Raw genomic sequence first — 14,022 nt, forward strand, 5'->3', positions numbered from 1 at the left:
AAATCTAAAAATACGGGAGGAAATGGAGACGTGAAATAAGGTGGCAAAAAGCAAAGCATATGTAGAAACCAAAGAATCAAAGTGAGGGGGAAAGAAAAAAGATTAAAAGGAAAAATAGCAGATTGTTTGGATGTTGAAAGTTAAACAAAACCAAAAGTAGAGCAGGGATCCAAAGGAAACCAGTGAAAGAGAAAAAAGGTGCTGAAAAGAACTTAAAAGGAAATACTAAAAGTGGAGTACTGGCTCTGCCAAAGTCAGTGGAAGATTTACCACTGATTTTGAAAACACAAAGATTTGACCCCAGAAAATGAAAGAGGAAAGATGAATATTTTGGGGACCTGCTAACCAGAATTAGAACCACCTTGTATATATTTACTGAACACATTTCCACAGATTCTGTGTATAATGAACACATTTCCACAAATACAACAGCACACTTTTCTCTGATGTGGCCTAAAGAAATCTAACATTGATCAGTAGATCCTGTTACAGGTGTGGAAGTTGATATTGGGCATTAGTAAGGATGAATGACAAATACATTTATCTCCAGATGGTTTACTACCCTTACCAAAGACTAACTCTCCCCACATTTAAAAGCTTAGCAAATATCATCAGTGATAGTGAACCTCATGATAGTACTTAACAAGCAAATAAAATTAAGTTTCTCAGAAATTAGGAAAAAATACCAAACTTTAAATTGCATTAAAGACCTTATGCACTTTTGAATGAATCAAGGATAAATGTGAAGCTGCTGCAACATTTTGTCCTACTTTTTATGGTCTTTTTATAAGTTACCTGGAGACTATGACCAGAACTGCTAAATATTGTGTATTCTGTGTGAGGGTGATAGCTGTTGGAGAACGACTTCCTCAAGTAGCTTGGTACTATACATAAACTAAGACTTTTGACTCAAATATTCTGATGAAATTGAGAGATAGGAGAGATGTAAAAATATTCCCACCTTCAAGCCTCCATTTACATCTCTAGGGAAAGTTTCAGGGGATCAGTAGGTGTTTGCCACCTCCTCAGCTGCTCCAGATCAGTCTTGTCTTCAGCTGAAACTGGAGGGTGAACTCTGGTTTATGAGGAATCAGTATTTATGCCAGTAAATTCAGCAAGACTGAATAAATCATCATTTACCAATCAGCCTCACGGTTTTGATTCATGACTTAGGTTCTCCTGAATTTATAGTTGTTGGGTATTTGTGTGTCGATAATGAAGCCTGCCTTGGCTTTCAAATGACTGTGGGCTGTATTTTGTTTGGAGACACACAAGCAAAAATGGGATTTTCTATCCTTCTTCACTGCCTGAGCTCTTTGCTCAGGAAAAAACTGTGCCATAAAAATAATGGTCCTGTCTATCATGTCTCGTGGCATCCAAAGGTTAACATACTTGAGGTTAACATTACTGCTCAAGTTTTCACCTAAAACAGATGGGCTGATACTGTAAAGCTAGACAGAAGTCTAAGCTGGCTTTTTGAAGCAGAGAGGGACCAGACACCTTTTTCTTCTGGTTTATACTACTGTGAAAAATGAAAATATAACAGTGGAGTTAATAGTACATTAAAGCCACTCTGGTGCTGGTTACTTAAGGCATGTGCAAAAAAACCTGCCTACTGAGTGACCAAAGGAAATTCAAAGAAAACTAATGCCCATGTAGAACTATGTCATCATCTTATCAGTTATGATAAGCACTGTTTCTTATGTTAGTCTTTATTGATAAAACAAGGACATTCATGCAGTTTATGTCATGATGGATTTTCGATGGGCAGTGATAATATCTATCCAAAATCCCTGTACACATCCTTTTAAATCCTGTTAATGAAAAACTTCAGGTCTGTACTTAGGTAGTTTTTCCTCAGGTAAATGCATGCAGAAATGCTGATTTAGGCAAACTCCAATGCCACTTAGCAGCCCCCAGGGGCAACCCCAATGCCACGTGAGGGAAATGGAAGAGAACTGTAGGTCCCGAAGAATAATCCAGTAATTTTTAATCATAGCATTCAAGAGGGAACACAGACACAAAGTATAGCCTGCCCCTGTTTCAGTAGTGTAAATAACATCCTTTTTCTGTGCTAAGTAGGAACCTGCAGGCAGGAAAGAACCCACTGAGTCATGATGTACCTGGCAAATGCTGCAGGGAGATGGGGGAAACAGGATTTATTTATGGTGTGCTTGGGAGAGCATTCTCCACCCAACGTGTCCCAGAGCCTGGTGTTCCCTGTCAATTAGGTGCTGAGCTCAGCAGCAGTTTCAAATGGCTTCATGAAGGAAAAAGTTACCAGGAAAAGTACTGTGTGCTCCCAACCTTTTTTCCCACTCTCTTGAAGCTCTGCAGTGGGATGATGGTTAATAACTCACTGTCCACGCATCCTCATCCCTCAGTAATTATTGTGACCTCCCTAGGCCAATCCCTGTACCTTTATTTTTTGGTAATTAACACTGGGAAAGGAGTATTTATACATACAATTTTGCCATAGTGACTTTTTTTTTTTTTTTCATTTTAAAGTTTAATTTAATTATAAATGAAAACAAATGTTCCGAAAAAGACTATTTGCATTGCAGAGATTGACTGCAATCAGTTCTTCTACAGGCCAAATACTCATTGGGCTCTTTCTTACTGCTTGCTTTGCCATTGTGTTACACCTACATTTAGAGGATAAAAATAATATGGATCACACTGAAAATCATAGAAGGCACTCTAGGCTGGCTGCCATATCAAAGTATTTTTTATTAGAATAATCATTAATTAGAATATAGCAAAGCTTTATTTGGCTCCTTTTCCTATACTGTTAATGTCATCTGCAGCATCAAAAATTAAATGAGGGAACTGGGGAATATGAAAGGAAAAGAAACTAACAGTTGACAGCTTTATCATTAAAAAAAGTAATAAGAACAGTAAAAATATAAAAACACTCTTGAAATTCTAGATTTTTGGGGATGAAAAGGGATTTGCAATTAAAAAAACCCACAAACATGGTATTTTTTAGATTCTCTGAATATATTTTGTATTTTGTTCTCATTTCTTGAGGTAGGCAGCTCCTGAAGGGGGTTTTGGCCTTGCCAACACAAGCAGCAGCAGAACAAACTACCTTATTTACTTTATCCCTCTCACGGAGTTTTATTTTTTCCTATAAAAGTCTATTGATATCACACCTTTTTTGCTTCTGTGCAACAGGATTATCTTTTATCTATGATTTATTTTCCCATTAAGAGCTGAAAAGATCAGTTGATCATAAGAGGACTGGGCTATAACATCTCTCAGCACTTTCGAAACTCTAAGTCATCATTTTTCAAATCACTGAATCAAGGGAGTAGAAGCTGCTCATACCAAACTGACATCAGGAAATTCGTACTTCTCTTACTCTAAAAGCACTGAAAAATTTGGAGTTTAGAAACTAAACCACCAGGCAGCCAATATTTTTGGCTGAGCACCTACAGAAAAGGCTTCTGTGACAGCTAGAGACATTAGACAGAGATACCCATTCCTCTTATGATTTCCATATTATTGGTCAAGTCTAACAGTTGAAATACTACAAAAAATAAAACAAACCCACAAAAAAACCAAAAAACCAACCAGAAATAGACACGGTACTTGGAGGATTCTGCTGATTTTACACAAGGTCTAGTAAGTTAAACCCTTTACATGTATTCATAAGGATATTCTTTTAATTCACACCTGTAGGAAAAGGGATAAAATAACATTTATGGGTCTGTTAAGCCATGTAGGGTGTGCTGGCAGTTCCAGGGTATGAGGTACTACTGAAAAGATCCCTTGTTCTGACCCAAACCCCTGGGGAGGGTCTGACATGGGCCCCAGGTGGGGCTGCTCAGAGTCATGAAGGCACCACTGCATGAACCTGAGGACAGGGGGGAGGTGCTTTTCAACAGTAAAACATGACAGGGCTGGGGCAAAAAGTGCCAGGAAAAAAAAAAAAAAAAAAAAAGAAAAAAAAAAAGGAAGACTTTTCATCCATCAGAATTTGTAAGTAAAAGTGAATTTTTCTTTGCTTTGCTTGAAGCTGTTGTGCTGATTATGGAGTCCCAGAATGGTTTGGGTTGCAAGAGACCTTAGAGGTCATCTCTTTCCAACCCCCTGTCACAGTAAGGGACTCCTTTTGATGCCTTGGGAAGGCTGACCTGAAACAAAGACTGGACAGAGCTAGAGAATAAAGTAGAGATTTATTGAAAGGCCTCCAGGATCCACCTTGGGCAGGACAGGACCTGACCAGGGCTACACCCAGGGTGGACTAAGAATGGTCACAAAACGGACCCAGAATGGTCATAAAATGGCTGAATCATTATGAGATCTTGCATTTTTATAAATTTTGTCCATTTGCATATTGGGGTTTAATTGTCCAATTCCAGCTTCAGGTTGTGAGGTCTCATCCTTCTTCTTCCTCCCTTCAGCCACCATTGTTTCTGCTTTTGGGGCTGAAAGTTGTCCTTGGTCTTCAGCAGGAAAAGGATTTGTTTTGTGTCCCTATTCTGTGAAGAGCTTACTAGCACTTAATATGAGGCTCAGAACTACACCCCTAGGCAACAGAAAATCTGAACAAGAAAAATAAAACTTAAGGCATCATTTTCACCAGGCCAGGTTGCTCCAAACCCCATTTGACATGGCTCTGTGTACGGAGGCTGTGACACACACGGATATAATGGGGTGAGGACCTTCTTTGTCCTAAAGCCACTTTCTTTGTCTTATTTCCACACACCTCTCCCATCAATCCTCTATTAACTCCATGCTGAAGACCAGGGATACCTGGGTGAGGAACTGGAACCTTCCTAATCTTCTCAGTCGCTGGAAAGGCATTCACTTTCTATGTCTGTCAATCAAACAATTTTCATGAGTACTTCATTAACTGAAAAAAGAAAAAACAGTGCTATAGAGTTCATAACATATTGCTGAAACACTAGGATTCTATCCCAACGCATACAGGTTCAGGGAAACGAACCATGGAAATACAGATTTCAATACTTATTGGTTCATTCAGTAAGTGTTGGCTCATGCATAATACAAGAGAGTTCCTAATTGTCTTTATATCCGAAGCTTTGTTTGCAAAATGCTGGGTGTTTGCTGTGCAGATGACCTTTGCATCCCGTTATTTCATTAGGAATACCTTGTGTGTTAACTGCAAGGCACCGCAGACCATCCAAAGGTCAATGATTGTGTTTTTACAGCTCTGTTGCTCTACTTATGTACCAAAGCAGGGGCAAATGTGGCAATTTTTGCAGAGGTTAAATATTATGTTATTGCAGAGAGGTGAATTTTGTGTGGAACACGGAATAGGACAGCCAAAGATATCCAAATACTCCTACTCTGAGGGGGAAAAAAGTGAATTTAATCTCATCCTTCCATTACTTAACAGTAACAGAAAAGTACTTGGGAAAAAAAAAAAAAGAATGAAAATATTTCTGTTGTTTCTTTTATGAGAATATAGCAGGATATGACTCAGTTTAAGGAAAAAAAAAATAAGAGTAAAGTTGGAACCAGAAATACGTGAACTGATTGCGAATATTTATTAACTAAATAATTTAATAATAAAGAAGATGCCTACTTGATTAATTGTTACAGAGTAAAAATTACAATAAAACTGTCTTGATCAGTGCTTTGCAGAAGCACCATTACTGTCTGTGCAGTTGTTTAACAAGGATTTAATTGGAAAGATAAGTGAATGCACATTTAAAAGTATTGTTAATTTGCTTTATAATCACCCCATCCTTCACAGTATTGACAGCACCAGGCACAAACCCCTTTCTCTTTTACAAGTATTATTTTCCATATGTGCACAATAAATTCTGAAGCAGTAATTGGAAATTTTATGGATTTCAACATACCTAGTGTTTTGAGTTTATAGGTGCCATATCCCTTCTCTAAAGGTTGTTCTTAGGTGGCATTTTAGGTAAAATCACTGCTTTTTTATTACCCATAGGCTTTTTTGGAGGTTGTGGTGTGGTAGTTTGTCGGATTTTTGAGTTTGCTTTTTTTTTATCATTATTTCGTTTTGCTTTCTTTCCTAAGAAATATCTAATTCAAATTTACTTTTCCTTTCCACTTGAAATATCAACAAAATCTTCTCTTCGACATAATTTTTTTGATTTAATAAACAACAGCCGTCAGAAACAGTAATCTTCAATATGTTTATATTCCATCTGCACTTATATTTATTGTTCTAAAATGACTCGGATTAATCTAATTGACAAGTAAGAGCCCGGACCATATGAGCAGCTAAGGATGATACCTTTAACCAGCAGGATTCTTCAACCTAACTGACATGTTCTTTATCAATGAACTGGGAGGGAAGAGGAACAAATATTCAGATTTATTTATTTATTTATTTATTCATTTATTTATTTATTAATATTGCTGGTTCTATGAGCTTGCTGGGACCATATGTCTGTGTGAGCTGGGCTATCAGGAACCAGAGTGGATTCCTGGCTGGCTCTGCCTCAGCGGGCACAGCCCGTGGAGCTGACACCAGACTGGAGCTGCCTTTGGAAACAAAGCCTCCAGGTCAACGCAAATGGGCCGGGTGGATAAGAAAGAAACATTTAGGAAGGGGTAAAAAAATGAAGGGGAGAGAAGAGGGAGGAGGGAGCTGGGTGAAAAAAATGGAAGAGATGCATCTTCTTTTTACAGTTTTATTTCTTTAAAATAAGGGGAGGAAAAGGGGAGGGGGCAAAAAAATAACATTAAAAAATAAAATAAACCCACCCAAACCACCAACAACAAAAGAATCCCACCCCAAACCAACAAAACGTCCCATTCAAAAATACCTGTATATTTCCATTGACCCCAATATATCCATTTCAAAGGCAGGCAGAGGCTCAGATCCTCCCCCTAAAAAAAGCTCCATGGGCACTGGAGAACAGGTCCTCTCTCAGCTGCCAAATCCCAGTGAGCTACAAACACAGAGGGCCAAGAAGGTTGTCATAGGCTTTATTTTAAAATTGCAGCAAAGATCACTGGATAAAAGGGGGGAAATAAAAAGGAATGGCTCTTTCTTGCAATCACTTCCCTTTTTGTTTGTGGGTTCTAAATTTCTTGTGTGCATACTGTGATGATATTTCCCTTTATATCTGGCTAGCTCATATATTTTTTAGATGTTTTAGGTTATTGATTGTATTTTTCAGGCATATATGAGTATCCCTAAAAACACATGCATGTGGTTTAGTGGGGTCTAACCTTAAAGCCACCCTCCAGCCTTGGTGATGTTCCTGGTGTGATCAAGCACAGCAGAGGCAGAAAAGTCTTCCTCACGTCTGCCAGCAGCTATTCATGTGACCAGTCTCACTGAGAAAACCAGTAAGAGTGATCCAAAGTTCACGATGGAAATATCAGGCTCAAACTGGGTTACTTGCTAGCTGAGAACCAAAATGTCTTGAAAGCCTTGAGTCAAAAATAGGTTTTTTTCTTTCTTTTTCACACTTCCCAGGCAAGCACAGAAAATAAAATGGACTGAAGCAATTTTCAAAAATAATTATAAAACAGCTTGCTTCTGGGTTAAGACCTGCATATGCCAAGCTGTAGCCAAGAATTTCAATTTTTTTAATTTTTTTTTTTTCCCAAGCTTTAAAACTCTGACAACAGAGTACTTTAATTGAGCCCACAGTACTTGGTGAATCAATTAATATGTGCGTGTTACTCATGTGGGTTCTTCTTTTTCTCTCTCTGTCTGTTTTAAGCTACAGAAAATTTATTATTATTATTCAAAGGAAAGTATGTTTTCCACATCTTCTCTTTCTCTTTCCAGAGGGGAAGGAGGGAACATATAGTGCTTCCAAAAATGACTTGTAAATATAAGTCAGGTACAAAATCTAAATTAAACACTAATTTTTGCAATGAATGCTTCAAGTTATTTTGGAAATAATGTACATTATGTAATAAAAATTGATAGAGCTTGAACGTTAATGTATTTCTAATATAACTACTTTGTCATTAATGTGAAGAAAAAAAAAAAACAGACAGAAAAAAATATTTAGAATTCTAAGTCTTAGTTGCCCAATCTGCAGCTCTGTAAAATTTCTCTTACGAGTGGTATTGTCATGTTTTTCCTTTTCATGTGCTGAATAAGCCAGGGGAATGGGGCAGAAGAGGCAGCAGGCTGGGTTAGTGCGGTCAGCCACAAACATACCATGGATTTTATGGCATGTATTGTATGATGAAGCATTTAAAACATGCCTTTTATTCCTTCTCTACCCGCAGCACTATTTGCGTTACAATAGCGTCTTGCTTAGTAACACTTTGAGGAGTTGAAGAGCTTCTTGATAACCCCTCAAGGAGTGTTATTTAGTTGCTGAGAAGGACTGGAGGTTTGCAATGTGCACTGAGGGATTGTCTTTTTTTGGGGGGATGCTCATCGTTGTCATGGGTGACTCTTTGTTTGGGTTTGTTGTTCTGATAGCAGCACTACAGGAAATGCCATTCCACAGAGCTCCAAAAGAGCAAGGAAAGAAAACAAATTATTGAGTCCTTTGGTAAAGCAGGACAGCTTCCTACCTGTGATTTTTAGGATGATGGGATCATTTCCTCAATGTGGGGGTCACCAGGCTCATTTTTAGATAAACTCAACCAAGTATCAAAGGTATTTAGCACGGGATATTTGTGCTTTGAGGAGATGGACACCCTGGAGAACTAATCTGCAGAGCTCCTACTTATAATTGGTCATGCTCAACGTCTTTCAGACAGTGGTGTGGCCTAACATTTGGGGTGGTTTCCTCCCCTGTGGTAAATATCTGTAATTCTGTGGTTTGTGTGGAAAAGTAGCTGACAAACACGAGCTTGCAATGGGCCCGCAACGAAAAAGGGTGATGTTATATGTGGATGTACACTGCATAATATTCTGCAGGGTGGCATGGAATGAGAAGCTGTTGCACCAGGGAATTTGGCTTTATTTTAATAATATTTGTGGTGTTCTATGTGTTGAGATTTGAGGAAATCATAAATACTGTGGTAGGAGCAACTGTTGTGTGTAGGAAATGATTTTTTGGTTGGAGGAGACTTTGGTAATGCATTTAAGTGTTGAACTCCATTGGTTAAGAGTGGTGGGGTCCACAACTTAGAACACTCATATGTAAAAATTCTGTGAGGAAAAAAAAAAAAAGAAAAGGAGAAAATCTAAATTATGACTTCTCTGAAAATTGGAAACTTTTATGAGGAAACCTGTGTTCTTTTATAGATTGTCTCATTTGTGCTTACATATTTCCTAGAATCACATTACTGCTGAAAATATAACACTGTTCTTAAGAAATTTTCAAGTCGCTCATAGCATCCCTTTTTATGGATTTAGAATTGAATATTCCTGTCTTCTTTCCTCCTTTTTTTTTTTCTTCCCCTTTTTTTTGTTATTGTGTAAAAATTCAGTGGAATCTTTTGCATAAGCAAATTATCAGAGTCCTGGAAAGCATCTTCCCTTAATACATTCTTGGGGCATTTTGGTGTTGATTCAGTTACTTAATCACTGTTATTTAGTGCCACTTGAGAGGATGCTGAGTGTCAGAGTGACTCTCAGAAGGCTGTTGGGTCTACAGGGGAGTTGGGTCCTTGGGATTGAGTACTCAGGAACTGGGTGAGATGTCTTAAAGCATTTAAGAGGCTTTAGATGCCTGTATATAGAGAAATTATTAATTGTTTTTGACTACACCATTGGCTTTTTCACATTAAAATAAAATTAAAATCCCACCATATATAAATGCATAAAAATATTGCATATATATTTGGTAGGAGAGCCTTTTCACAGGAAGGAGCTTTAAGAAACAGTGACATAAAGTGTCACAAACTACTCTCCTGAACTAACACACACCATATTATGCAAATGCAAAGAAAGAGACATTGCTTCCACCTTCTCTTCCAAGTCTTGCTTTACACTTTAGATTTATTATTTTGGGGATTATTAAACATAATAATTTGAACACTTGGAGAGGTAGTCACACTGTATTTTAATTTCAAAGTTATGCATGATACCAGAGTCTTAGAAGTGAGAATGTAGCACAGCTCTCACTTGGGCTTTCAGCTCTCATCCGAATGTTAACACCATTCAGCCTGTACCACGCCTGTTGTCAGTACAAGTAACAGGGATTGTTCAGATCTCTCGAGATCAAAGGTCCCATTTCCCAACTCTACTGTAACAATCTGAGCCTAATCAAAGCCCTTCACATGGACAAACACCTCGGGGTGACTTGGGAGAGTGATGCCTTTTGAAATCATCCTATGAATCCATGGCTCTAATTTCAATGCATTGTCTCTTCTTTGTGTAATTACTATTATTATTTATACAACATAGCATGGTCGAATTTTGAAATAGTCAGGGTATGGAGAGTTGAATATAATGGAATAAATATTTTATACTACTTTCCCCCTTCTGTTTCAGAGCCAGTGTCCAATTCTGCTAGTTTGTGCTCCTTTTCTGTGTCCCTGTTGCACAGTTTTTCCCCTATAACCAGGTGACACAACGTGGGAGACTTGGCTCATCCATGGCTTGCACCCTGGGCTGACACTGGGACACATATGGGTAGGAGATATTTTGGGGTGACAGTAGCCCGGAGTTAGGTTATGCCAAAATCCTGACATAAACCTCAGCAGAATCTAAGTATGGCATTCCTCACCTCTCCCTAGCTAAATAAAGGTGATAACAAAAGGCATCTTTAACCTGAATTTTGCAGGTTTGCAATGATGTTGCCAGAATTTGCCATGGTTGTTTTCATCACACTTTTAAAATCCCATGATTTATAGACTGGATTGACAGTTAGAAAGTAGGGGGGGAAAAATATCTCTTGCAAGAGAATAAGATGGAGTGCTTTGCTGGATTTGTACTTCTTGTAGTGCACCAGAGAGATCTCCTTTTCTTATATTATTTTTTTTCTTTTTTTCTCCTTTTTTTTTTTTTTTTTTTCTTTTTTTTTTTTTTTTTTTTTTTCTTTTTTCTTTTCCCGGTGTAATCAGATAATTAAAAAGCAAACAAACAGGGATTTCAAAACACATTGCCATCAACCAACATTATGTGCTTATGATACAGAAGATTGAGAACGACTTAATTAAGTAGATAGCAGCAGTGAAGAGGAGATGGATGCAAGTAGGAGGAGATTATTTGCTTTTGGAGGAACTTCCTTTGGCTGGCGTCGGGTGCCTTTCTAGATAGACAGGGCATTGATGGAAAAGGAAAATCCAGGAGGAAAATGGCAAGAAGATTACATCACTGCAGAGCTAAAAGCTGTTCCTTGCTGTAAGAAAAGTTAGCTGCTTGCTCAGTGTTTTGCTCAGGATAATGTTGACATCAGCTGAGGAGATGGGATAACAAGTTTCAAATAAAGAGGAAACCAGTACACAGCATCTGAATAAATTTAGGTGGAGCTGCATAATGCCAGACTTGAGATCTGTACGGGTGGGATGGGATGGAATTGATCCTCTCTAGAAAACAAGGTGCATTTGGGAGGGGAAAGTGGAGCTGTGAAACTGTGAGGACATCTGGGCTGAAGGGGGATGACAAAAAGACACCCAAGCAGCTAAAAGAGCAATACCAAGGGCTTCTGGTGTCATCAGCTGAATCCGAGGAAAAAAAACTTTTGTTTCTCTGTGCTTAATGCTTTGCATATATGAAGATGCTACAGCAACTTTAGAGATACGTATTTTTGAATCAGACCCACATGATAAAGCATCCAAACATAATGCAAATAATTGCAAACTGATGCATCCAGCATTTTATTTTTTAAAAAAAGAATAAATAATTTAGCTTTATACATGGGCAATCCTTGCTAAAAATTGCAAATCAGAAGTCTTCTGTTTGAATGTATTTTATTTTGTTAATGGATTCTCTCATGTGAAAGGCATCTAATTGTATAATGTATTATTAGTCATTTTCTTTGGCATGCTATTAACTTTAAATAATTCTAATATTTAACATTTTATAACATGCACAACAAAGTTCTATCTCCAGCAGAGGAAAAAAACATGCATTAATAATAAAATTTTCATAGCTCTTTCTCTTGTGTATGTTGTGATACATATTTGAGCAGAAACATGGAAAATTGAAGTGTAAAGCAACGAAGCCTGTTAGCATTTAAAGAATATACATTGTAATACACTGTGGTCCTGTAAATACAAGAGCTGGGATATAATTCAGTACAATTAACTTATTTTAAGATTGAGTCAGATATAAAGTGTGATAGGATATAACTAAGTGCATCTACTCACTGTCTGCTCAGCGATGGCTGGGCTGGAGTGTATAAAATGGTGATTAATGCTTGCTAATGGAAGTGGTCTCCACCACAAGTTGTGAGCACTGGGGTTGTGGCTGGCTACAAAAACCACACACAGCAACACTGATAATCTCCAGTAAATCCCCAAGTTTTCCTGTGCTGGAAATAAGATGACAGGTCACATTAGAAATTTTCTCCTTATGGTGTTTTGTTTTATTTTTCCTTTTTTTTTTTTTTTTTTTAGTAGGTCAGATCTTGTTCTCGTGCATTGTGGAAGTATTATGGGAATGAGCAGTGTCTAAGCTGCTTAACAAATGCACACTTTCCCCACACCAATCTGTTTTCTGGGGACAGCCAGGCTAGTGCTGTACAGCATCCTCTCGGTTGGGTGCTATTAATGTTAATAAAATGCACTTAGCACTTAACATCTCAGGATCTCAAAAAGAGCTTGCAAAGCAGCATCATTATCTTTACATTATGGGTACGGAAAATGAAGGATGGGGAGAGTAAAAGATTTGCCCAAGTTTCCATGGTAAATCAGTGACAGAGCCAGGAGCTGAGCCAAAATCTGCTGATTTATAGTCGGTCTCCTATGTAGTGTGCCGTGCCATTTCACCAAACTCCATTTGCCAAGTCCCTACTGTGTACAGAGACAGAGGATAAGGCTGCAGTCACCCTCTGAAATGTGGATTTGGGGCTCTGGATAATGCAAAGCGAAATTAGGTCTTCAAATGCGGGTCTCCCCTGTGATGTTTCTCCAAGTGCAGTGCCACCTGTGCCACAGACAGCAGGGCAAAGATGCATGAATAATTGAAATTCCTCTGTGCTGGGGCTGCAGAGTAAAAGGGGCCCAGTCCTTGAGGACCCCCAGGTATGTTTTACATGGGAATGAGGTCCTGGTTTGAATTCCTGTGGTTGCCACGCATCGTGTTTGGCATGACTAAGCCTCATGGAGCTGTGTGCATTTTGTGAGTATTTTGCAGTCAGTTTTGGAAATGACTCCATCCAGATAATATATGAGCAGATATGTATGTTGAAGGGCTTGTGCTAACATCTCTGCGAGATACCAAAATATTGCTAGCTGTGTTTGCTAAGTAGGAAAATGAGGAGCTGAGTAACATGCCTAGGGAAGTTTGTGATGATTCAGGGATACAAACCAAGTCTCCCTGTTTCAAACCTCTGCCCTAGCCCCAGGGTCACTTTGCTTTTAGGAGGTAAAATGTGGATCAAAAGCTAAAAAGAACCAGCTGTCTTCCTGACAGACTGGATCACAGGAGCCAGCAGGGAGCTGAGGGATGGGTTTGGTCATTGTGCTCAGCCCTTCTAGGTGAGAATCCTTCCCCCAGTACTGAGACAGCCAGCCCAGCAATTCCTCCTCACACTTCTATGCCTCTGTGTACAGCAATTGTGTCAATTGTAAATTATAATGTCAGGGATTCCTTTCTTTGGTGTGCTTGCATGTGTGTACCTGTGTTTCAAGAGATCTCCCTCCAAGAGCAAATGTGCATGGTAAACAAGGCAACAAGGAATCATTCATGTGAGAGGAAGAGCAAAATGCACTGCCTCCCAGCTCTCTGATCACCCTCCTGGGACTCTGCTGGGACAGATCCTGCCTGCTGAGAAGCTATGGCTGAGCTGGAGTCCTCTAATTTTCAGATTAAACATAATCCCAGGCACTGAGCTCCTGACGAGGAGGTCCTTTCTCTCTGCTGAGCCCCGATGCTGGTCTGCACTGGTCAGTCCCACCCATGGTACAGGCACCATTTATCCTTAGCTTTCCTTCCTCCTGCTGGCTAGCCAGTTTTCTGCACCTCTGAGGGGTCCACCC

The 14,022-nt window shown here is 38.9% G+C and overlaps 1 protein-coding gene across 1 annotated transcript in view; it reads left to right on the top strand.

Moving 5' to 3' along the window:
• ARHGAP15 (Rho GTPase activating protein 15) overlaps nucleotides 1–14,022 on the top strand; it is a 322,354-nt gene that overhangs the window by 218,988 nt on the left and 89,344 nt on the right. The gene's annotated exons all lie outside the window — the stretch shown is intronic.

The sequence above is a fragment of the Zosterops lateralis genome (genome assembly GCF_965231275.1).
Source record: "Zosterops lateralis genome assembly, chromosome: 7".
Taxonomy (NCBI): domain Eukaryota; kingdom Metazoa; phylum Chordata; class Aves; order Passeriformes; family Zosteropidae; genus Zosterops; species Zosterops lateralis.